This window comes from Ischnura elegans, chromosome 5, assembly GCF_921293095.1.
Source record: "Ischnura elegans chromosome 5, ioIscEleg1.1, whole genome shotgun sequence".
Lineage (NCBI taxonomy): Eukaryota > Metazoa > Arthropoda > Insecta > Odonata > Coenagrionidae > Ischnura > Ischnura elegans.
The window spans coordinates 130808733-130832727 of NC_060250.1; the positions used below are offsets into that span (position 1 = coordinate 130808733).

Here is a 23995-nt window from a genome sequence, read left to right on the forward strand (position 1 = left end):
CTCCTTCAGTATAATTGCATTTCCATGCAAAGGAATGGTGGAATAAAATCGGCAATTTTGACTTGAGTTACTCTTGCCAATAGGTACTAAAGAGTAGTAAATATAACTGTCATGGCGACGGAAGAATCCCGATGGAAGAAATGTTCATCTACATGTAAGATGTACATGCTACCGCGCAAGCCGCCTCAATAAGCGTCTGGCCGGGGGTGTCAGAACACCAGCCCTGAGCAAAAAAAGGAAATGCATTTACGAAGTTCCGCCTAGAATTTACTAAATTTCTATATTATTCGGGGGAAATCGAATTCCTTTATCTATCCGTTCTGCTCAATCACTTAATTTATCATTTCTTTCGGACCTGGACTTGTGGTGTGTTTTAATTTGATATTCTTAGTGTCGCTCTGAAAGTAAACTATTTTTAATTGCTCTAGCAATTTAATTGTACATCTAGCTCATAGCCTCCGAGTCTCTAGCGGCTTCGAGCCTATCACGTTTAATATATTTGTAATGCTTCCTGCAGTTTTTAATGGGTATCGTTTCAAATTCACGGATTAATCTTTGAAACCTACGCATCGGCTAAATAGCCGTGAGCCATGAGTACACGGAGCGTGCAGGTTCGAATGTGATCTTGTCCGTCTCTCTCTGAAAGATATCTATTCTTGTGTCGCTGTACTTGTGTCAATGTTGTGGGGCTAGAGGTTTTCCGTATCAGGAAGTTAGTTTTGCAAATTGGAGAAGTTCTGTGGGGAATAGGCGTGGCGAAGTTAGTCTGGTGATTCGTTGTTGGGTTCTCACGAGTGAAAGACCCCAGAGGAGGATTGTGTCAGCCTTCCCTCCCTCTCCGTGCGATCGCCTTGGCGACGACCTCTTCTGCACCTCCGAATGGGCCTCATCACCCGCACCCACCCACACACGCCCTCTTTTGATTTGGGCAAAGAATCGATGCGCCTGGGGTCGCAGTTCTCCCCCACACCTGCTACGGAGGGTCCAACTGAGGGTTCTTAACTTTGGCTCTATGGAACGATATCAAGATATCTGCCTGCGCGATTACGTACCTTAATTATAGCATAGAGTAAGAATATACTTACTCTATGATTATAGTGATATGGGTCGATTTCCATTTTCACTTTCCGTCTTTCATTTGGCTAAGTTTCATTTTCTATCGTGGGGAAAGCAATGAGGAATAATGAAATCGATAGGTTGTATCATTTCAAATGTAAGTATTGGTTAACACCCCTAATTTTATTTCAATTCAGATCGCTATGCCCGTCAGGGACGCTGGTAGCGAATTCTGTAAAACCATTTAAATGCGCAGTGGTTATAAAAAAATCTTAAGGTCGACTGAAGAATCCTCCACAGTAATATTTTTGCGAAAAACGTCTCACATTTGTCTGTGATTTTCGCATTTTATTTGATTCCCGTTTCAAAGTATGTCTGTCTGAGTCTTTTAGTGGGGCTCTCACCTATACTTCGTTTTTATTTATATTTGTATGCGAGGGATACCCATTTGGAACGTATTCACCTGTATTTTTATGCATCATGAATTTATTTTCCTATGAAGATATGCATTGCTTTCTCCTGTTTCTTCATTGTGTGCAATCTCTCCTTTCTTGTCCTTCGCGCCCATTAAGCATTTTTCTCCAGTATGAAGTATAAACCCTATTTTTTATTTTTACTTTTGCCAAAAACACTTTACACTGCATCATGGAGCTGTAGGCTTATCGCAACACTCCGGACGAGTGTTGTCTTATTTCAGCTACTTCGTTATCAGCGTCTTAATTCGGGCACCCGGCGCCCCTGACTATGTTCCGAAACTAGATTTCGGATTCCTTTGGAATGGCCTTGAATTTATGAATGATAGCTTCATGTAGCTTCCCGGTTTGGTAATGTATTCAAATTGTAACAACAGCTCTTCTTACCACGCAATTGGCGCATCCGGCTCATCCTGTCCTATCTACCAGGAATTTATTTACTTTTTTTTTAATCTCTTCATGTTGTATCTTATTTCTTGATCTATTCTGTTTCAGGACTGTTTAAAATCTCAGGTTTTTCTTATATCATTGTATTACCATGAGCAAAATTTGATTATTGCCCTTCTAAATGAGCATTAATTTTTAATTTCGTTGTACTCTCATAATTGAATTATTTACCCGCTCCGCGTATGTAACGAGATAATGGCCGTTGTTTGATGTTTTGGGAAATATTTGACTTGGAGATTTGAAATGGAAGCTACAAACATGCAGCTTCCATCTTCAAATATTTATCGGATTTTAAAATACTTGTATTTGAAATAATGCCCAGCTCTGTCTAGTTCATTTGACGCTTACATTCTTAACATTATATAACTCGCGTTATAGCTTCTCCTTCTTTCGAATTTTTCGAAATTTTATCGATGCAGAAAATTCCAAATATGGCGTCCTCTTTTTAGCCCATATATGTATATGTGTTAAAACTTGACAATTGGAAGGGGAGGTTGAGGGTAAAGAGGCCACTCGTATTCATGGGTTGCGAACACAAGTAATGCGTTTATTCACAAAAGAACGTGATAGTTAAAGTTAACACACGAAATATGGGGAGTAGCACTTGAAATGATGTTAGTAGGGCCGGATTGACATGGATCGGATACAAAATACAAAGAAACCAAAAAGCAACTTGATAACATCAAGCTAAGTTTAAAATGAACTGCGATTAAATCTTCCTGCAGGGTTTAAAAGTCCACTGCTACACATTAGAAACTCAGGGTTCACTTATTGTTCCAGCGCAACTTGAAACAGGGGGGAAAAGGGGAGAGGAGGAGAGACAAACGTTCTCGACACTGCTTCGACCGGGGAAAGTGGTGAGGGCACGGTTTTTTACTGCATTGGTGATTATTGGTACTAAATATCATTGCGGTTAGACTGATATGCAATATTGTGTTTAGTTTCTGGTGTAAAGATAATGTTCCCAGAATATATTTTGCTTTTGGTGGATGCTTACTTGTTCAATACACGCGTTTGCGTTTGTCAACTTTTCCTACACCAACGTTTTTGATTTTTCTTTGAACCAGGAACTTTTCTGGCAAATTGTTTGCTCTCTCGAGAAAGATGCTACAGATGGAGCAAACGTACCCACATCCTCAAAGGATAGGTTTTGTGTAAACTTCTTCCTCGAGTATTGCGATTCCGGCTGTGCGGGTATTTGTTTTTTTCCTCTCGCAGAATACGGTTGAATGTGTAGCGTCACCTTTGCTTTCCTCACATCTCGGAATTTTCGCTTCGCTAATTTAATTTATCTCTCCCATGATGTAGAATTTCATATTTAAAAAAAGCAGTGCCTTTTTATCTGGCGGTGAACATTAGTTTGTAGACTTGCACAGCCTGGCTCAGAAAACCTTTGATTTGTTTTTTTTTTAGTGTGGCCTACTTCTGCACATCTTTTTAGTCGCAAAAAAGGATAAAAAAGTCATATTATGCTGGTAAATATCATCTCCACGTTTCCTTGGTTTTTCTTCCGTCTAAAGATGCATTTTTTTAACTTCTGATGTGGCTCGAGGATATTGTGACAACTTCTGTCGTAGTAGTCATAAGGCGTTTGAAAATCATGGCAGAAAACTTATACACGCTGAGGTTAACATGGTTTAGCTTTAAAGCCTTTTAAATCATTTCAGATATTAGCTTTAAATATTTTTTCTTGGTAACCTTTTTATTAAATTTTATTATAATTCTCATTTTTAATAGCCAAAATTAGGAAGGGAATGTTGTAGTTCGTTCGAGAAAATGCTATTGCCTTGTCTCTTAATTATATATGTATCGCGGTTATTATACTTCATGATACAATCTCACAATTCTCCGCTATTCTGTATATTCCTTCAAAGTTTCTTTCTGCGATGGAGGTGAGGAACTTGTGTTTCTAGTTATAGATTTTCAACGTTCGTCACCGATTTAAATTTAAAAAAATGCATGTATGGTATGAAAAATACACAAATATTAATCGTGGTGGATATGACCGGAGTTATTAGTCGAGTCGAAGCAGGGTAGTTTATATTTGATTCAAGATATAGTTATTTTCCGGCGAACAAATTATATGAATTAGTCTCGGGGTTTCCACCAAGTAAGGTATTCTGCTGCCCACGTTTCAATGGCTAGCTCCGCCATCTTCCTCAGGGCGTCGATGCCTGGTTGTTCAACTTCAATAAAAGTTCATTCCGCGAATAATAACATTTACATAAAATATATGACACGTTAACGAAATAAATTATAGCAAAAATATGTATTCGCGGAGCTGTTTAGGCATTCGTCTCTTCAGCATTCCTGAGGTTGAGCACTGGTACGGGAGTGGTGTCGCCCCGACATTCACCCAAGGACGGCGGGAAACCAGTGAAACCATCTTCACGCCACCACCCGGCACCCGCATGAGATACATAAGCAGATGATGAATATTGAAGAGCTGAAGAATTTAGTATGTGTTAAAAGATTAACCGATTGGACAATTTAGTAGACAACTAATCTTAGAATGGATTAGTGATGATGATGAAGAATTTCCACCATTTACTGCCACAAGTCATAGGTTCTATTTTTTATTGATTTCGATACCAACTCACGGATATGTTTCGAAAATTAGATCAAGTGATCTGGCATCTCTTCTCTATGATGCCGAATGGGGAGGAGTGCGCATCGCTGAGTTCAGTGCGGGAAGGAGAGTCGGCAGGGGAATTCCCGTCGGTGTGGAAGGCCGAAAAGTGTCCGCCGAAGCCTCGTGGTTGATGACCGGCTGGAGGGGGTGTCAGGTGACGCGTTGCCTAAAAAATCGCCGCTCTCTGGCGTAAAATAATTCGTACTTGATGGAATTTGAGGTAAATGAGACCCTAAAACGTGGGTCTTATGGCGACCCTTATTTTTACGGGCGGCTATTTCGTTTGTTTTTTAAATTCAATCGGTGGGTCTGAACTGGGAGATATTTTTGAATTTTTGCCCGTCTTGAAAAACCTGATAGGGACCCATCGTTGCCGTTATTACTTTTATGAAATGTAAAATAATCCTTTGCATATTTCCTTGCATATACGTAATCCGGGCAGCCTCTCTTTTGGAGAACGTAATTGTTCATTTATTTCCAGAGGATTTAATCAGCTTTTAAAAGTCAGATTGTCGGACGGTATTATTCCAAAATAGTCTGGAAAATTTATGTTTCCTGTCAATGTTACGTTTTTATTTCCTCATCCTCGTACGCTGAGCCATACATTCAACATACCATGATTTTACTTTATTTGTTCATTGATTAACTTTTAACATATCTTCGTCGTACTATTTTTATTCCCATTAAGAAGATTAGGTATTTGGAAAACTAAAAGTTAAAGACTTATCATGGCTTTCCACATTTTTTCATGCTCTTGAAAGCATTAAATTGCAGCTGGATTTTTTTGTGTGTGAACCTGTTCTAATAGAATGACAGAAAAAATGGTGCTTTTTATGTGTGCAGCGCTAAATTTGGCCGGAGACTGTTACTTCGGCATCTCGATTTTCAATAGGAGTTCACCCCTTTCTGACATCTCACCATCAACAGTCCGTTTTTTGCTGCCATTTCGTGGGTGGCGCTTTGAAAGGGGGCGCCTATTCACCCCTTTCTGGTATCCCTTCCAATTAGTGTGAACGTGTCGCTGCATCCATATGGGGGTGTCATACTTCTTTTAACTTCTAAGCTTTGGTGATATTTTTAAAAGATTCGTATTTCTTGAGAGTTTCTCTCGTCCTCTACGGCTATTAACGAGATTCAAGTTTCCGTTGCTCTTCGAGAGGTCGAGGTCATTGAAGGGGACTTAATTGGGCAAGATCTCTTTCGTTCGCCGCGATCCTCGGTGGCAAAGTGAGTGCCATCATTCGCATTCAGCTTTGCAGTGCTATTTGCATTGAAGCATTGGCTGTGTAGGCCGGTCGAATCCTACATTAAAAACGGGGACCCAAGGCGTAAATTCTAAATGTAGATCTAATTTTTTATATGCTGTTAGGACCAGTGATTATATTTAAAATCCAGATTTGTAACCTCGAAGGACCTGTGCGATCCCCAGAGGGGCAATAAATTGCAAACAATTCTCTCTGCCTGGGCAATCATGACCCCTGCCATCTGAAGTATGTGACCAATTAATTAAGCTCTCTCTCTCTCTTTCGAAGAACACAATCTTGGGTCGCGTTATGTTATAGAAAATAAACTTTCGTTAAAATTCTTCCTTAACTCGAACTCAGGCCCCCGCGTGTTAAGCCCGTGTTCTGAACACTACGGCTCACGAAATGTCTCTTTGAAGCCCCCAACGCGGCGAAGGGCAAGGGGCAATTGATGCTCTAGTGTGGAGGAAATTTTGGCTGTCGTTGACTAAGATGGGAAATCCATGTTTTTCAAGATTAAGTGGTGAATGACCCCGAGCATTCCGACGTTATATATTCCTTCTTCGGTCCTATTTGGATTCCGACGCGTGAACCTCGACTTGTGAACTTTAATCGGCCGAGGAATGTTGTGGAGAGAGAGCGAAAAACGCGGGAAAAAATTTAAACGATGATTATACCACCCTGATATTCACTCTTACTCAAAAAAGTTTTTTTGTTTTAATTTTGGTGTGCTTGAAGTTACTATTTACATTCCCTCTTCGTTTTAAAATTTTCCGGGTTTAATAGCGACATGCCGCTTTGTTAGTTTCTTTGTTCATCGTATGAAGTTTTTTTTTGCTGTAACTTAAAACTACGATAGAAGGTATATTTTTTCTCTCGAGGGGCGTCGTGAATGTTTGTCATATAATGGTACACACAATGCTCCATTAGCGTATTTCTACATATAAGGAACGTCAGCATAGGCAATGCATTAATTTGCTCTTTCATTAGGATGAAAGCGTATTTTTTTACAGTTTAATTAATAATCTCTAATAATCTCGTCTGTTGAAATATATATGTGGCGACGCTCCGTGAAATAGAAATGTAGCCGGCTTTCATCTTCATTTTCCCTTTTTTTTTAAAAGCCGGTCTCTTAAAAATACCTCCCAATTAAGCCTCGCTCGTATTTGAAAAGGGCAGACTTCAAGCATAGTCCAGTGGTAACTTTAAACGTAGGTATATCATTCATTTCCACTGGCGCTTGTATGTTAAACATGTATTATATATGTACTCCAGCAGCAGACTTATCTTTAAGGAACTTAAAGAACATGCTTTGGTTTGTCAATGTCAAAGAAAGCATTTTTTCTGTTTAATTGAATTCATATGGACTAATTCAAATGGTGTAATTACTTTAATTAGTCTCTTTCGCTGGAAACAGTTATACATCTGCATATTACTCCTTGAGCAGCCACAATAGGCTAGTGGCAGTGGTTTGTAGGACACCAGCAATCAACATGAATAAAATTTATAAAGTATAGGATATTCGCGTTTGATTGATTTGACTACTGATTCATGGGCGTACCCAGGATCAAAACTAGGGGTGAGCAAGCCGTGGTCGTTCAATTTGTGACATTTTAGCAGAGAAAAGGTTAATGAAACCAAAGTTTTAAGATTATTATGACTGCGCTTTATTAGTTTACAAAATTATTGCCTTGAAAAAGTAATGATTTTTATTTTAGTTCCGTTTCTTTAACTAATATCATTTTTCTTCAAAAGAAAATTTGTTCTAAACTTTGTTTTTTTTATTTGTTTTCAACTGAATTTATTTTCGCTTCGAGGGGGAGGGGAGGAAGCTTCCCCCTCCTGCCCTCTGGTGGGTACGCCCATGTACTGAATTCCACGTACCATTCCTTCAATTCCTTTATTTCTTGGGAGTCAAACGAATTCCCATACCTAACCGTTCCGCCAAGTATCTCTCTTATTTTATCCTTTCTGTAGCGCTTAAAAACAGTGAGGATTTAACGTGATGTTATCTGTATCGCTCTTTAAGGTATCAGTTTTTAATGCCTCAGGCTATCTAAGCCTAGCACACAGCCTCCTAGTCTCTGTCGGTTTCCTGCGTAATTCGTGTAAAGGATGGATAACGCTCTCTGTTCTGTCGTAGCAGATTTTGTTAACGAATCGCGCCGCTTTATTTTGTATTTTTATAAGTTCGCGAGTTCTTTCATCCCCACACAATCTTGCTCTGTGCACAAAGGGTTAATCCTGTTGTGGATATTGCTGTGTGCCGGCTCCATGGCTCTTGTTTATTAGTAGGCGTGTAAAAAGTAGCGCCAAATAAATGCTAGCACGCGCTTTGGATAGTGATCGTTAAAACACCTTGCTTGCGTGAAGCTCATAGATCAACTGAGCGTGAACTCGCCTCGATTCGAAAAACTAAACGTGAGGGGGAGTCGGGCACTTGTGGAGTTTCTCGAAATGGACGTTACTGGTCCATTGCCGAGTGTTTTGTTACGCCGCGGCGTTGTCTTTTTTTTGGCAGATGTTTAATGTTGTGTGATTTTCACGGTTGAGAACAAAGAGTCGAAAGCAGTGGATTCGGTGTGCTTTTGGAAGGGATAACCTTATTTCTGCGAAGTAGACGATGACGTGTTCTAAGTAACGCTGACGGGAGAGGCGCAAAGGGATGATAATGAAGCTTTTATTTCGATAGTTTCTTTGTCGCCATTGCTGTAAGATTAATTTGAGAGAGCATATTTTTCTTAATTTGAGGTATGTCTAAAAATAAAATTTATTTAATATCTTCTTTCGCCCGATGTAGAATTTCAAATGCTTTTTTGTGTGAGGTCTTGCGATGAATGCGATGACTCTAAATGCGGCCTTTCGAATAAGGCAATACAGACCTATTCCGCATCATGTTAACATGAAAGCCCAATCTAATTCTTATTTTACGTCGTGAAAATCGTTCGCCTTGCTATGGACTGAACATTCTGTTTGAAATCTGTTTATCTTTCCAAACGTACCTTAACATATCCCAAAGCATTGAGTGAAATGTTTGTCATTTTTCCTATTTCACCAGCGTAATGGCTTGCATCTTTCTTATCATAATGATTATTTGAAATGTTGATTGCAGTTAATAACTCTCTTCTTGGGCTCTTCTCCGGGTGAGTGAATTGAATGCTGCCGGCATTTCGGGTGACTTGTTGCCTGAAACGTTGACATGATTGAATTCACCCGGCGTCGGGAGAGGAGAGATGTTTCCTCGATTCGTAGACGGAATGCCTCTTGGTTAACTTATCGAAAGTGATCGTTCCCCGTTCCGTTTGCTTATTCATTTCCTCACGTATACCTTTTCTACGGTTTCTGTGGCGACACAGTAACAATTCATGGAAAAGTTAATTAAAGTTAATTATTTTTGCCACACCACCACTGTTTGTAATGTTGCCTAAGCCCAGAATACTTTCTCATCCAGTTTTTCACGTATATTTGCTTTGTTGCTACTATTGCGGTTATGTATGTATGTTAACGTAGCTTAAATTATTGCACTGTCATCACTGTAAACTTGGTATACGAGTGGAGTCTTATATAAGATTTTTTTTCTTTCCTTTGCAGGAGGATTTCTGACCATGTTTCTTCTTGCGGCTGAATGATAGCGGAGTCGCATTGAGCGTATCATCTAATTAAGGTACGTTCATTTTGACTATTTTGCATGCCAGGACGAGGCGATTGCGTTTATTGATACATACTTACAAGCGGCGGAAATTCAAAATTTGCTGTAGTACTTGACTGAAGCAATGTTTGCTTCTTGGTGTGCGATCGGAGTATCATGTGCGATAAGGCAGGGATAGGGTTTCTCGAATATGTTTATCCTTGTTGCTAATAGCAAATTCTTTAGATCTTCTATGTCAAAAATCACTCTATGATAAAATATCGTAGTTCTCTCAGGTTGTTTTTTTCTTCTTTTTTTGGATCAAATTGTGTGGAAAAACATACCTCAGAGACGCTGTTTTATTTTTACTTGCAAATAATTATTTTCTTCTCCCACCTCCATCTAGTAATTAAATTTATAAACCGGTAGAACGCAATCCAGTCAATACATATGCGATTCTGGATGTTATTTGTTGAGCTTTTTTTCGTTTGCATGTAACTTCAATGGTGAAAACTTGTTATGCACGACTTTTTTTCCTGGATATCAAGTGGCGTTTACGAAGTGATTCATAATTGAATCGCTAACTGCAGAAAGGCCCTATTACCAAGTTGGACGATTTATCTTTTTTATTTAAGTTGTTGCTAGTTGCAAGACTAAACGTTTCCTACTAAAAGGAAATATGTCATGCTAATAACACCGGGAATATGTTTCCATAACATGTTTCCTTTTAGTAGGAAACGTTGAGTCCTGCACCTAGCAACAGCTTAAAAAAGAAAAAGGAAAAATCGTCCATCGTGAACATGATGCCTTTGTGCAGTTAGCGATTTAATAAAATTATAAAGATTCGTGCATTTAGCGATCATTCATATCTTTGAAATATTCTATGAGCATCGGAAATAGTTCTTTTTTTACATTTTATCTAAGAACGTCAGCTTTGAAAGACTGTGATATCTGAAGATATTATTTTTGTTCGTTATAGTAGGGTCGTGAATGTTCTTCTAGTGCCTGAATCATCCATGGTTCATCCATGTCAGGTTTACAGGGAAGAAATGATCAGCAGGGTTTCTCTCGTCCTTTGAAAAGTAGTTTTATGCGTGGAACCATTACGTGGACTACCTAACATCTGGCTCCTACACTTCGACATATCTGGTCACTATTGAGGGCAATTTGGCAATCTCTCCCGTCAGTGTACTCTAGAACGCACAATCCTTTCCACCGCTACCTATGGTTGTATCCCAAGAGAGGGTTCCGTTCCCTAGAATGTTATTCCTAAAAGATCCACCTATTTTTCTCCAAGATTTCCGGAGAGCAAATGTTGGTTTATTCTCTCCACGGGCTAATACTCGAAAATAGAACAAAGGGATATACTCAATTGAAAGAATTGCATTGTAACACTTCTTTCAGTTCCACCTCATCGACCTTAGTACCCTTTAGTTCTGAAAAAGTACTTATGCTTTTTTTGTCGTCCTGTTATTGTGTTTATTTGCTACGGATATTTGCATGCCATAATATATCGTAAATTTATTTCATATTGTGAAGTCATTGAAGGCGCATTATATTTCTTCCACGTATATTTTTAAGCCTTCGAATTCGTAAAATATTTTTTCATTCGTCCGTCGTCGATATTTAACTTTCACTTAGTATTTACCACTGAGATTAATACGATGGAATGACGATCGCCGTACACTCGGCACTTGCTGAAGGCAGATTTGAATGGGAAAATTGAACAAAATTACGCACATGACTGTGGTAAGTACAGTTTTGAATGTTCCATCGTGAATGTTGATGTAGGCTACCGCGGAGTGGTGGAGTAGAAGCGGTGGTACATTAAGCTGGAAGGTTTTCGGGTTGTTCTCCGCGTCGATTCGTCTTCGTGACGACAGTTTCGCCGGCGTTGCGGCAGGCGACTTCAGGTTTGAAGTTCGGATGAAAAGTTTTTTTTGCTGTCCTTTATACTTATGCTTGATTGGCCGATTTATGGAATACTCTCTTCGAGGCGTTGGAAGAGCGAATCCTTCGTGTTGAAATTTGATGTTTTGGCTGTTTCGATGGTGTGACAGCCGGTCACCCTATCCGCTACCATATTACGTCATGTTTAAATCAACGAAATGAAATATGGATTTTTCTCCTCGTAGAAAAATCTTCCAATTTCGTTGGTAAATTAGGTAATGGTTTTGCTAGCAGTGGGCCCCGTCGTCCTTCATGGCGGCGTGGGTATTTCCCAATCCTCTACCTTCCATCCCTATCCTCTCCTTGGAGGCGTCGACGGGCTCCTATCACGGCGGCGGCGCCTACTTCCCACCTTTCTTCCTTCCCACTCCATCCCCCTCCCCGGTTGACTGGGCGAATCAGTTTTTGGTTCTGGGTCTTGGTACTTGGTACTTGCAAGGGTCCCCCTTGGACCCTCATCGGTTGGGACGATAGCCTCTCGCATGAGTCGGGCGATAGCAATGCTTCTCTGGCGACGATTCTATTATTTTCCTAGTCCACATTGTGCGTTAGCCCTTCCCATACGTGCTCGGCGATGGCAGATAAACTGGCTTTCTTGAAGGCCCTTGAAAGGTGTTCCTTCATTCTGCATTTCATTGCTCTTGATGTCTGGCCAATGTATGAGTCTCTGTAAGAGCACTTGACTTCGTGTATTCCGCTTTGTATATCCATGCGCACGTGGTCCTTTTTCCGATGCCCAGGCTATATAAGGTATAAATGCATAATTGGAGCTTTTTCTTCTTTTCTATGTTCCGCTCCGTTTCCCCGACGGACCTTTGAGTTCTGTAAGATTTCACTTTTTCCCGGCGTATGATGGCGGTGAATTCTTCTCGGGTTTCCATCCGGGTGAGCTCCATCTCCATCGCTGCCGACGTTTCGATAGAATCCTTTTCTATCGAAACGTCGGCAGCGATGGAGATGGAGCTCACCCGGATGGAAACCCGAGAAGAATTCACCGCGACCTTTGAGTTCCTCTGGAGGTACACATGCATTTAAGTTGAAGCTCACTGGGGAAGTCATGGAACAAGAGCTTTATTCGTTCATGAAATTCTAATTTTCGATGAATGCTATGTTTGTGCATGTAATAAATATCCGTGAGGCGCACGATCCTTCGCTCGGACTCGCGGGACACCGTCGCTATCAACTGCTCGCTCATGTTCCTCTCGCTGACATTAATCCCCATCGCGCTCTCCCTACCTAGAATTGAGAGAAGTGACTTAACGTTTATCTCTAGAAATGGTGGACGTATTTTTTCCAAACTTGACGATAGATTCCTCTTACATTCTGTTCTTTAGAGTGGCGTGTAGTTGATGCACGATTAAGCTGATTTTATTTAGTCTATCCAAATTTACCCCGATGCTTTTCTTCTTGATCATCTGTTTAATTTAGAGAAAGAAAGAGGTATTTCTTTAGTTGTTCGTTTTAATTATTTAACAAGTGATATGCGGTTGCACTTTTAAAAGATATATAGATAAGTAAGTTACGTATCTGATTCCGGCAATCTATTTTTGCCCACAATTATTTTTTCCTTGATTTATTCATAATTTACATTATCGAAATAACTTTTTTCATCCGAAAAGTAACTAAGGCGCATTTTATTGGTGACCAGGAATAATTTAAAGGGCCTTCTCCCATTTATGTGGCTGCAACATTGAAATGGGTCGGAATTTAGGTTTACAAAAAGAGACTATTTGATCCTCGTGGCCTCAAAATGATTAGTGTTTTATGTAACGCAGTGGGAGTGTCCGCACCTGCAGGTTCTTATATTACATTTCAAAAAATTTCTTTCTCAGTAAGGGAGCTATCGAAAGCCAAATTTTCAGTTTACTTCCCCAAAAATGAGAGGAGGTAAAAAATATCACATACAATGCCAGGAATAAGACCATCTCCTGTAACTTATTCTTTAGGAAATAGCTGGCCCCTACATTTAATAGCATTGCAGCTGTTGATTGCTGAAAGAAAAAGGACAACGCCGCCATTTATTGAAAGATTCCATTGTGATTATTTATTTTCAATCATAGATATGCCGCGTAATCCATTTACGCGAGTAGGCCTCGCCGAATGGGATTTTTTTTTGTTTGCACGACCATGTGTAGCCATGAGCAATAAAGATGTGAATAGTGCCCATGTTGAGGGGTTTTATTGGCCGTTAGTGTCTCCTATTTATGGTTTGGTGATGAACTTCTCCCTCGTAACGTGCCGTGAATTGGACCTCTACATTGACCTTGAGAGATCTTTCCTTCGGATAAGGGAACGCGATTCCAATATTTGGTCACGCTAAGCCTTGTCGAAGTTCTCCCACACTTAGAGCGCCACTATTCTCAGGAAATATGCGAGGCTTCGTATAAATATTGACTCCGAAATAACTGATCGGCGCCCCGATATTCGTTGTTTTCTTAGCTTCAGAACCTGTTCTGCCGTGGAACTGAGTGTGTTTTGCCTCCCTTGATACAGGTATACGTTAGGGACAGTCATAAAACGACTTTTTTTTTCGAAATTCAACTTTGGCATGTTTCAACTTCAACTTTCAACTACAATTCAACTTTCTTATCTGTGCAACCCGCTGCAGACTCGGGATTTTTCTTTCTTTTCTTTAGATTCAATAGGTTCCAAAATAATATAATACCATAAGTAATGAAAGTTCATCGCCGAGTTGTCGCGAGGAAGTGGTTCCTCGTCTGCGATGGGGCGCCTCGCCCCCGTCACTTGTTTGGGGACCCCTGGCAGACGCACCCGTTCCAATTACCGTGAGATCCCGAGCGTAACTTTTCACAGGTCGAGTAGTGGGTCGCAATTACTTTCGGGGAGGCTACGTTGACTTCATCAGTGTCATTTTGGTGGTCTTTGCAATTAAGGGTGGTCTTCTGGAATTTTAAGGGGTGGAAACCAACATTGGTCGATTCCGAGGTCTGCCCCCCTCTCACATGGAGGGGTGAACATTTTCGGCTTCATTTTTTGCCTCATTTGCTCTCCCGTAGGAGTGTGCATTTTTAATCGCCAACCTCATCTTCAAAACTTGATATCATCTCCATCATTAGGGTATGTTTGGACATTTCGAATTTTGTATTTAAGTACGCTTCATTGACTTTATAATCCTGAATACTTTATTTTAAGCTATTTCTCATCTAACGTCCGTTGAGTTCCTCCTATCTCCTGCCTTCTACTGAATTTCATGTTTAAGTTTTAATTTTTTTACGGCGAAGTTTAGTGTTGCTTTCCGTCGCCTTAGACCCATGTGTGTGTATTCTTCGTGGACTCTTCTTCTATCAACGTAGTTATTGAAAATTGAGCATAGCATTTTTCTATTTTCCTCTTATACATTTGCTGTTTCTCGTGATTTTTCGATTGCCTAATCCAGGAATTGATAGAAGAATGCCGATGGAAAGATTCATCTTTGTCCGTCTCCTTTGTATAATTGATCTTCGATATATTTTCCGTCCTTCGTTATCATATGTGAGATTTTTGGTTCGTTCTCCTCAGCGTTGAGGTTTTTGAGCCCGTGGTAAGAGGGGCCGGATTACGGCCTCATGTGGGTCGTGTAGTATAAACAGAAAGTTAAGTCAAGTCTCTCTCGGTCCTAATATTTTTTGGCCCAAGCAATCGCTACCCCTTAAGGTAGTTCCTCCGGTTAATTGCCCTATCTTCCTCAGCTCAGTGTCAACGTTTATTCATAGTGCTACTGTCTACCGCTGTAATTATCATTGCATCTCATACGTTCTCTTAATCCGTATGTCATCGGAATTTAAATTTTTTCTGTAAACCTTTTTCACCATCCCCTTCCTATTCCCCCAAACCAATACCTTCGTTAAACTATTTATTTATTGTACATTACTCTCCATAATAGTAATCATTGCAATTGATTCTAAGGACGCGAAATTCCTATCATTGTTTTAAAATATTTTTATTATTCTTTGATCCTGTTAGTCTCTTGTTATCAATCAATCCTGGTGTTCGCTGCTGGTACTTAGTTCTTAAAAAACTTGGAGTTATCATTTGCATGTGTTGCAACTCAAATGTATCCCATGAACTTTATCATCCTCTATGTACTACTACTACGATATTGTATATTTTTTAATTACGAATGAACAAATTCCACCTGGTTGATGCACGTTTAGTAGAGCATTGTAGACGAACTTTCGATGACATCTCATGTTATCCGTGTAAGGTTTGAAATGTATGGAAAGATATCGTATCATTTTCTTCCTATGCGAACGAACAACAGTTTCAGAAAAATCTATCTCCCTTGAATCATTTAAGAGTATTAGCCTAATTGTGCGTCGTTACATGCTGTTTTCACGTTTTCGAGTATCATAAAGTCAATTGCGTCATTATAAACCGATATTAGTGGGGAGGGACTGGATCTGAAGTGGGCGAACGAACCGAAAAAGCTCTTCGAAAGCGGTGTAACCTGTTACTGTCTCCGTTTGAGATGGACTAGTCGAATCCCCAGCGCGCACTCTTGGCCCTCGGGCTGCTCTTCCGAACTTGTTAATTATGAGTGGTGGTCTGGAGAATGCGGGCGATGCCGTTGCATGCTTGAATGATGGCGTCCCCGAAATGGAGCCGAACAGATGTGCTCGAGGAGAGAGGTAAAGAAGCACGGCATCCCATTGGTTGACGAAACGATCATTGTAACACTGTGCATTGTCCTCTCCGGCCTACACCACCAAAGTGTTATCAATCCACCGTTATTGCGTTCCATACATATTACGACGATTCCTTTGAAGGGCACTTTTAATCAAGGCAACGCGAACTAAAGTAATCAGAGTGATGTAGATGGGCTTCTATGGTTAGCGTCCTTCGGGTAAATTACGTAAATTTCAAAGGCTTTAACTATATAGTTTTGACTACGCGGCCGGCTTTATTTTTTTCTAGCGTTTAATAATTAAATATTGTTAACTTATGATCTTTATTTTAACTTATGAGCAGCAGTAAAGCCCTAAAAAACCATAGAGCTCCTGGTAAGGATGAAATATCTGCAGAGCTATTGAAGACGGGAGGAGATATAGTCATAGATAAGCTATGTGAATTAATGAAAATAATATGAGAAAGAGAAGAAATGCCAACAGACTGAAGGGAAGCAATAGTTGTCCCCATACACAAGAAAGGAGAGAAAGTAGAGTGCAGTAATTTTAGAGGAATCTCACTCCTTAGCATTCCTTATAAAGTCCTATCTAAGATAATATTAAATCGTATTGAAGAATATACATGTGAAATAATTCTAGATCACCAGCCAGGGTTTGTAAAAGGCAGGTCCACAACAAATCAAATATTTATTCTCAAAGAAATTATATCGAAGTACTGGGAGTTTAATAAAGATTTTTTTGCAATATTTATCGATTTCCAAAAAGCATATGACAGTATTAATAGAGAGAGACTGTGGGAAAAGTTGGACAAGTTCGGAATTCCAAAAAAGCTAATAAACCTCGCTAAAACAAGTATGACAGACTCCACATGCTCAGTACGAATAAACGCACGGGTGTCGGAACCTTTCAGGATAAAGGCAGGCGTAAGACAGGGTGATGGACTATCCCCAATCCTATTCAACTTAGCAATAGAAGAAGCTCTTCAAAAAGTAGCAAAAATGGACGAAGGCGTAACAATTGGCTCCAGAATAAATATACTTGCTTTTGCAGACGATGTGGTAATTTTAGCAGAAAATTTAGACGACATACGCCGGCTTACAAAACTTTTCATGGAAGAAACAGCTAATCTAGGACTAAAAGTAAATGATGGAAAAACTAAATATATACACTTTACAAGAAATGAAATGAACAGAAATCAAAATCCTCTCTACATAGACAACCACAAATTTGAAAAAGTGGACTCCTTTAAGTATTTAGGCGTTTTTATTTCAAGAGAAAACAAAGAAGCAATAGAAATACAAAACAGGCTAAATCTGGCTAACAGGTGCTTTACGCCTGCAACAAACTCATGTCCTCAAAATTACTATCACACACTACTAAAATCAGAATATATAAAACAATCATAAGACCCGTACTGTTATATGGAAGCGAAACTTGGAAACTGGATAAAAAGGAAGAAAGAAAATTAATTGTTTTTGGAAATAAGATCCTTAGGAAAATATATGGACCAATCTCTGAAGGAGGAGAGTGGAGGAGAAAACACAATAGAGAATTAAGAGAGCTATACAAGGATCCAGATGTAGTGTGCGAGTTTAAATGTAGAAGAATTAGATGGGCTGGGCACATTTTGAGAAGAGAGGACACTAATCATTTAAAACAAGTTATAATGAGGAATCCTGAAGGAAGAAGGCCAAGAGGAAGACCAAGGCGAAGGTGGTGGGACCAAGTGAAGGTAGACCTGGAGCGATTAGGAGCGACCGAGGAGGACGCAGGAAATAGAGATAGATGGAAGAGGATTGTTGGTGCGGCCAAATATCTACTTAGATATGTATGGCCCTGGGAGTAAGAGTAAGTAAGTAACTTATGATCTTAGGCTTCAGCTGCTGCTTCTTTCGTCTTTGCGAGGTTTAACGGTCTGCTGCGACTTAGTCTGGGGCAGGACATATATTTAAATTGTTTGACGTTGTTGGTGAGCTTTTATTTTTCAGGATATTCAAAATTTGCCCTTCGTCGATTTTACGTACGTCAAAACAATAATATTGAGAATTACACCAAACGTAATATAAATTAATCACATTTAAATAAATTACGCTGAACTGAAAGTGGTGTTAGTTCAAAAGCGAGAATTTGTGCATTGGTTTGAGTTTTTTTTTCTTTCTCAGTGTTTCTTTGGCGAGGAAAGGCGAGAATTTTTAAATCTGGTTATCGCTTATGTCGATCTCATGGTATATTTGGTGCTGGAATATCTTTATTTCACAGAAGTACCGTCTATGGTATACGCTGTTTACCTCACGAGGTTAAAGACTTCATAGATTTCTAGGTCTACCTTCCGTGTCTGTGAAAAATGAGGCAGCCTCTTAAATATTCCATCCGATTCTCCGCAGAGCAGTCCTAACTTCATTCCCCCGCGTACGGAATAATTTATTTTCTCACAAGGTCCATTGGAGAGACGTGTGCATGGGAAGACGATTTCTCTGAAGAAGTCACTTGGTAATGGGTAGTCTACTTTAGTAATGAATTCGCAGCGGCTATAAATGCCTCTTCTAATCAAATAAACAATTGAGATTTATGACGCAATTTTCGTTCGTACGAAATGGAAATTAATGCATGACTGAATGTACGGCAGCTATTCATTGACTGGTTCTCTATTTTGATGGAGCTAAATAACCCGGGCGATGTCTCCCAGACGAGTAGGGAAGTCAGTAAACTGTGAAGGAAGCAATTCTAGAAGATCAGAAGAGGAATCATTGAAAAGTGTTGGAGTGCTGATGAGGAAAATTTTATAATGAATGATTTTTTGAAGGTTCGAAACTCTGTTTTCAGGGAACGATATGCAATCTTACAGATGAAATAAATGTACGAATTGATTTAGGGCGTTGCGGTTAGAGCAGTTGGCAAAAAAACGTTCTGTGGCACTTTTAAATAAATATATTCAATACGTAAGCCTCATTGAACCCTTCCGTATTTAGTATCAATGTTAATTTTAATCTTCATATCTGGACTGTTAGAAATGTTTTTTTTCATTTCTTTTATTGTACCCTGCGTTCCTTCTACCATACATCATGTCAGTGCCGATTTATTTATACAGTGCTGGTGTATTCGTTGCCGTACGTTACTCCTGCGGAGTCATTCTATGAGTATTTTCCGCACGTAAGTTCTTTCTGACGTCGAGGTCTCCGTTTCCGGTGTCGTTCCGTTTGTGTTGGTGATTTCGTGGCGTGCGATTGGTCCGCCGTAATCTTATTGGGAAACCTCGTTGAATTAAAATTCCGAACCCTCTCTTACCTGCCTTGCCACAATGCCTGCTGCCTCTCTTCAACGCCCAGTCATTGATTACGCAATTGCTTCCTTCCTCGTCACGCCTCTTCTTTAATTCCTCACATTCTTATGCTCCATCAGTTCGTTTCGTTTTCCATCGCCATTTCTCTCTCGTAAGGAGCCTCAGGCATAAGTCGCGAAAGGCGGTAGTGATTTCTCCAGTCTAAATAACTGATTATTTCAAACTATGGCTTGATTTACAGTCCATCTCTGTCGAAGGAATTCGTTTTAATTTGGATGGATCAATGCCTTGGCGTAAGTGTCACCGACTGCTGAAACCGCTGTTGAGTTGACGCTGCTGATAAATTCGCCAGTGGGCCGCTGTGGGCGTACATGTCGTGTGCTTATTAGAGGTGCGGCCTGGGAAGTGATAAGGTGTGGCTCTCTTTCTGTTTCATCTGAAAACCTTGCTATCACACGCTCGAGACCACATGGGCTAGTCAAAATTGCCGATTTCAACGTAGAGAAAGCAGAATCTTGGGAAGGAGCATCAACGTTGGAAAACCGAGAAAAAATGGGAATATGATAAATATGGGGTACAACGGAGAAAATAAATATTTCCTTGGCGAACGCATCGATCAATGCTGGGGCGAGAATTTTGGGATAGAGGCCCTGCGTGCCTTCAATCACTGATACAAAAAACAACTGAGACTTGAGGGTACATTATGATGGCACTCTTGTGTCGAAGCATGATGCACAAACGAAAGAAATCTGTGGAAGGAACACAAGGTAGGTACTCTTGCATTTGAGAAATACAATTTCCTCTTCATTGAGCATGTAACTATCAAACGATGGGAAATAAACAGAGGAAAAATCATTCTCCATGACCGGGATTCGAACCCGGATCCCTCGATTTCCGGCCGAGTGCTTTAGCCAGTTAAGCTACCGAGGCGTCATTCTCCCCTGTGGAAATTGACGCCTCGGTAGCTTTACTGGCTAAAACACTCGGTCGGAAATCGAGGGATCCGGGTTCGACTCCCGGTCAAGGCGAATGATTTTTCCTCTGTGGATTTTTCGCACAATTTGTGCATTGCGGGTGACTCAGTAAAAGTTATCTCCGTGGCTAGTCCCGGTACACTTGAATAAGATGGGAAATAAGTTTTTTCCAGATGTAATATCGATAGATTGTTGTTCATTCTTCACTTATGTGATTTATTCGTGGTTTTTCTTACGTGTCCGTGGTGCCCGTTACTCCCACTTTAGTAGGCGATTGTTTTCGTCGCTACTTTCGGTTCGATATCCGAGAAAGCTTTATGGATTTGAATCTCCGGGAAATCTCAAAATCTTTCCTCATTTCACGGCTTCATATCTACGCCATCATGTTTGCCGTTCAGTCAATCCTTTTGTCATTTTTCATTGATAAAGCGTTATCTAGGGTTATGAGGGTCCTTTCCTCTTCCACTGAGAATGGATTCAGCTGAAATCCGCGAGTGCCAATGGTCCGTTGAAACATTCATGAGTTCCACCCTCCCTAAATTCCCGCTCCTGCATTGATCGATGCATTCTGCAAAGAAATATTTATTTTCTTTATTGTACCCCATATTTATCATTTTCGTATCTGTTCACGGTTTCCCAACTTCGTGATCCCTTCACTAGTTTCTGCTTTTTTTACGTTGAAATCGCATTCTTGACGTTACCCGCGTGGTCTCGAGATTGCGATCGTAAGGTTTCCGGATGAAACAGTGAGAGAGGCGATACTTATCACCCTCCAAGCCGCACCTCGATTGCACGGTAAGCGTATGTGATCCGGCGCAGAGTGATTTTCTCCGTGAAATATTTAAGATAGCTGTGCGATTCGTCAGAAACTGTTTGCGAGGAGCGTTATATAGATTTTATTAAATGACTTCAAGCGAGGAGCCGCCAGAGACTCCAAGGCTTCGTGATAGGCTTTCCATATTTTCTGAACAATTCAGAACAAATATCCTTCAGATCGATTTGGCGAACATCATACAAGAACTGATTATGTATTAAGGCCCGGCAGAAATTATGAAATATGGGAGATGCTCTTCTGAACGGATTGGTAAAGAAATTTGTCTTCCCCCTTGTTGATAAGTGACTGAAATAAAAGCTAGTTCGAACTGAACCCAGGAATCACTACGCGTACCTAAATTTTTTACTTACTTTTTTAATTCTTTTACAGGTATTTGACTTGTGTCCTAACGTCTCTCGCGAAAAACCTGTTGATGCGACATGCGGGGTAGTTTGTGCATGTGGATGTGTCATACCTATTACCCCAGCTTCGGTATCTCCCCTTGCATATACAACGGCATCGTATCATATACTCTTCGATATCCTTTATGAAACTGTCGACAATTCATCGAATGCTCCACTTATTCTCCGCGTTTATTTGTAAGAGCTGTCATCGAAAATGACAGCTGTCTCTGAGATAAAGCTGTTTTCGTAGTCACTGAATTACAAAGACGTCCTTGTTCGGATGTCTCTCTCGTCGACATTCTAGATATTCGGTTTTTACTTTGAGGGAGTTATATCTGATGACCTTTGGATAAATGAAATTGCTCATTTTTCTTATTTTTTAAAAATTACTTACCATTAGCATGCCACTTCTGTTGCTTCCTGGGTTCCTTGCGAAAGACATTACCTCCCGAACTCCCGTTTCATCCCAGTGATTCTCTAGTTCTAGTGTGGGATTTTTTTTCTCCCAACGTATCCTTGCCCGGGAACTCAAGTCGTCTCCTTATCGTCCATCTAGTGAGTGTTTCAATTTCTCTTCTGAACTTCGGGGGATATTTTCCGCGGTCCATGCAGTACATACGTACGTTGCGTATATGGTATATCCAGTTTAAATGATAGGAATTCTGTTAATGCCTCTGATTCATTAACTCATGTTAATCAAATAATGTAACTATTAACCTATTTCCGGCCTTGAGCACTTTTAGTTGATTTTAACGCATTTTCACGCCTTAGCCCTTAAGTTAACTGAGTATAGCATTAGTTTGATACTGCCTCAATTTCAATTTTTATATTTGTAAGAATTTAAAATTTCTGATCCTATTATCATCGGCTTGTGAGTACCATCTGTCTGCCTTTGGACTCTATATTTTTCTGCATGTGTGGAAGAAGAAAATTTTTACCACCATTGATAGAAGAAACATCATACTCAGTGCGTCAAAAAACAGACAAATATTTACTTATCTGTCTGCGAAGCAAGGTGGTATTCTCATTGTCAGCGGATTCGAACGGGAGGGATGCGTTCTCGTACGCAATCCATGAATTTATTCTGATATTTATATCATGCTGCAATGTATGAATTGGTCCCTCTCCCTCATACTAATCATATCGAAATTCGCCTTGTGTTCGCTACTTCGAGGTGTTGGAATGTGTGTGTTCGCTTCTCGATGGTTTGGGCCGTCCCTCCCTCTTCCCATTTCGTTGTCTCCCTTTTCCCTGAGCACATATCGGACTTATTTTGTTTTTAATTCCGTTTTTCGCCGGTTGTCGATACTAGCGATGACGATGAGAGAGGAGTTGAGAGTGGTTCGTCAAGGGGACGTCCGGCCGGGCGGTACTCTCTCCTGCCGATACGTCGTGGACCGTCCTTGAAGGAGGCATCTTGCCGGAAGAGCACTTTTAGGGCGCCTATCTCCCCCTCCCTTCTCTTCCTCCATTGATCTCCCAACCGTGCAATTTCATTCCTTGTCATCAGGGCTCGCAAGGCCTGTCCTGCTAATTGCCTTTATCTCCGCGCGTTTAACGGCTGCGAGTCGCGAGGGAACAATATTGGAAAACATCGTTGCATTTATTTTTCTAAGTTTCCTTTCATACCATATCTAACGCTTTCATTTAAGACACATACTCGATATCCCATGTTGTAGTTTTAATGGACTGTTATATTAATTGTCAAGCGCAATGGACCTTTTCGCTGACCTTCTCCTGCAACTCATTGCTTCCATCTCAATTCACCCATTCATTATGATTCATACCCTCCAGGAACGTACTGAACCTCCATACCCATTTACCGATCAATCTTTCCTTCTTGTTGTTCTTCTTACTGCTGAATTCATACTCTCAAGTTTCGCTCAGCTTACCACAAGAGTAATTCATTCTTCCAAGCTCTCATTTACTACATCCCAACCTCTTTCCCCGCTACCGTAAGATTCAACTTATCATGCGTTCGTTTTTTGCGCGCAATTTTGAATTTTGTGAACTTCTACGTACCGTTTGTCGGCGACTCGAAAAGTTATCGCTTCGCAAGCAATTTTTCGATACATTCTGCTCGTTCGTCTCAACTTTGTCATTTCCCTGACCTCGAATGCTTTCGCCTCAAATGGACTTCCGCAAATCCCTCGGGGGGTCCGTTAGAGACTCGTGCTCTAATGTGCGGAGGCGTTTGTTTGCGGACGTCTCTTTGCCTTCACATCGCGTAACTCTTTTGTCCCGCGGCCCGAACGTGAGTGTCGAACCGGCGACCTTTGCGTGGGCCGTCTAACGGATCATCCAACCCAGGAAGCCGGAGACCATTTTCCTTCGTGATCACGGATATCTTCAACATTCAACACGCCGGTGGCGTGAGATATTCTGAAAAACTGTAATTTGATATCTTGACTTAAACGAATGATCCTTGGCTTTGGGATTTGTACCGAGAAACGTGAACTGATTGCCTC

The 23995-nt window shown here is 40.5% G+C and overlaps 1 protein-coding gene across 1 annotated transcript in view; it reads left to right on the forward strand.

The window, feature by feature from the left end:
* LOC124159564 (WD repeat-containing protein 47) overlaps nt 1–23995 on the forward strand; it is a 569600-nt gene that overhangs the window by 47502 nt on the left and 498103 nt on the right. The window contains exon 2 of the mRNA XM_046535460.1: nt 9444–9516. The gene's annotated coding sequence lies outside the window, so the exon portion shown is untranslated. The remainder of the gene's footprint in view (nt 1–9443; nt 9517–23995) is intronic.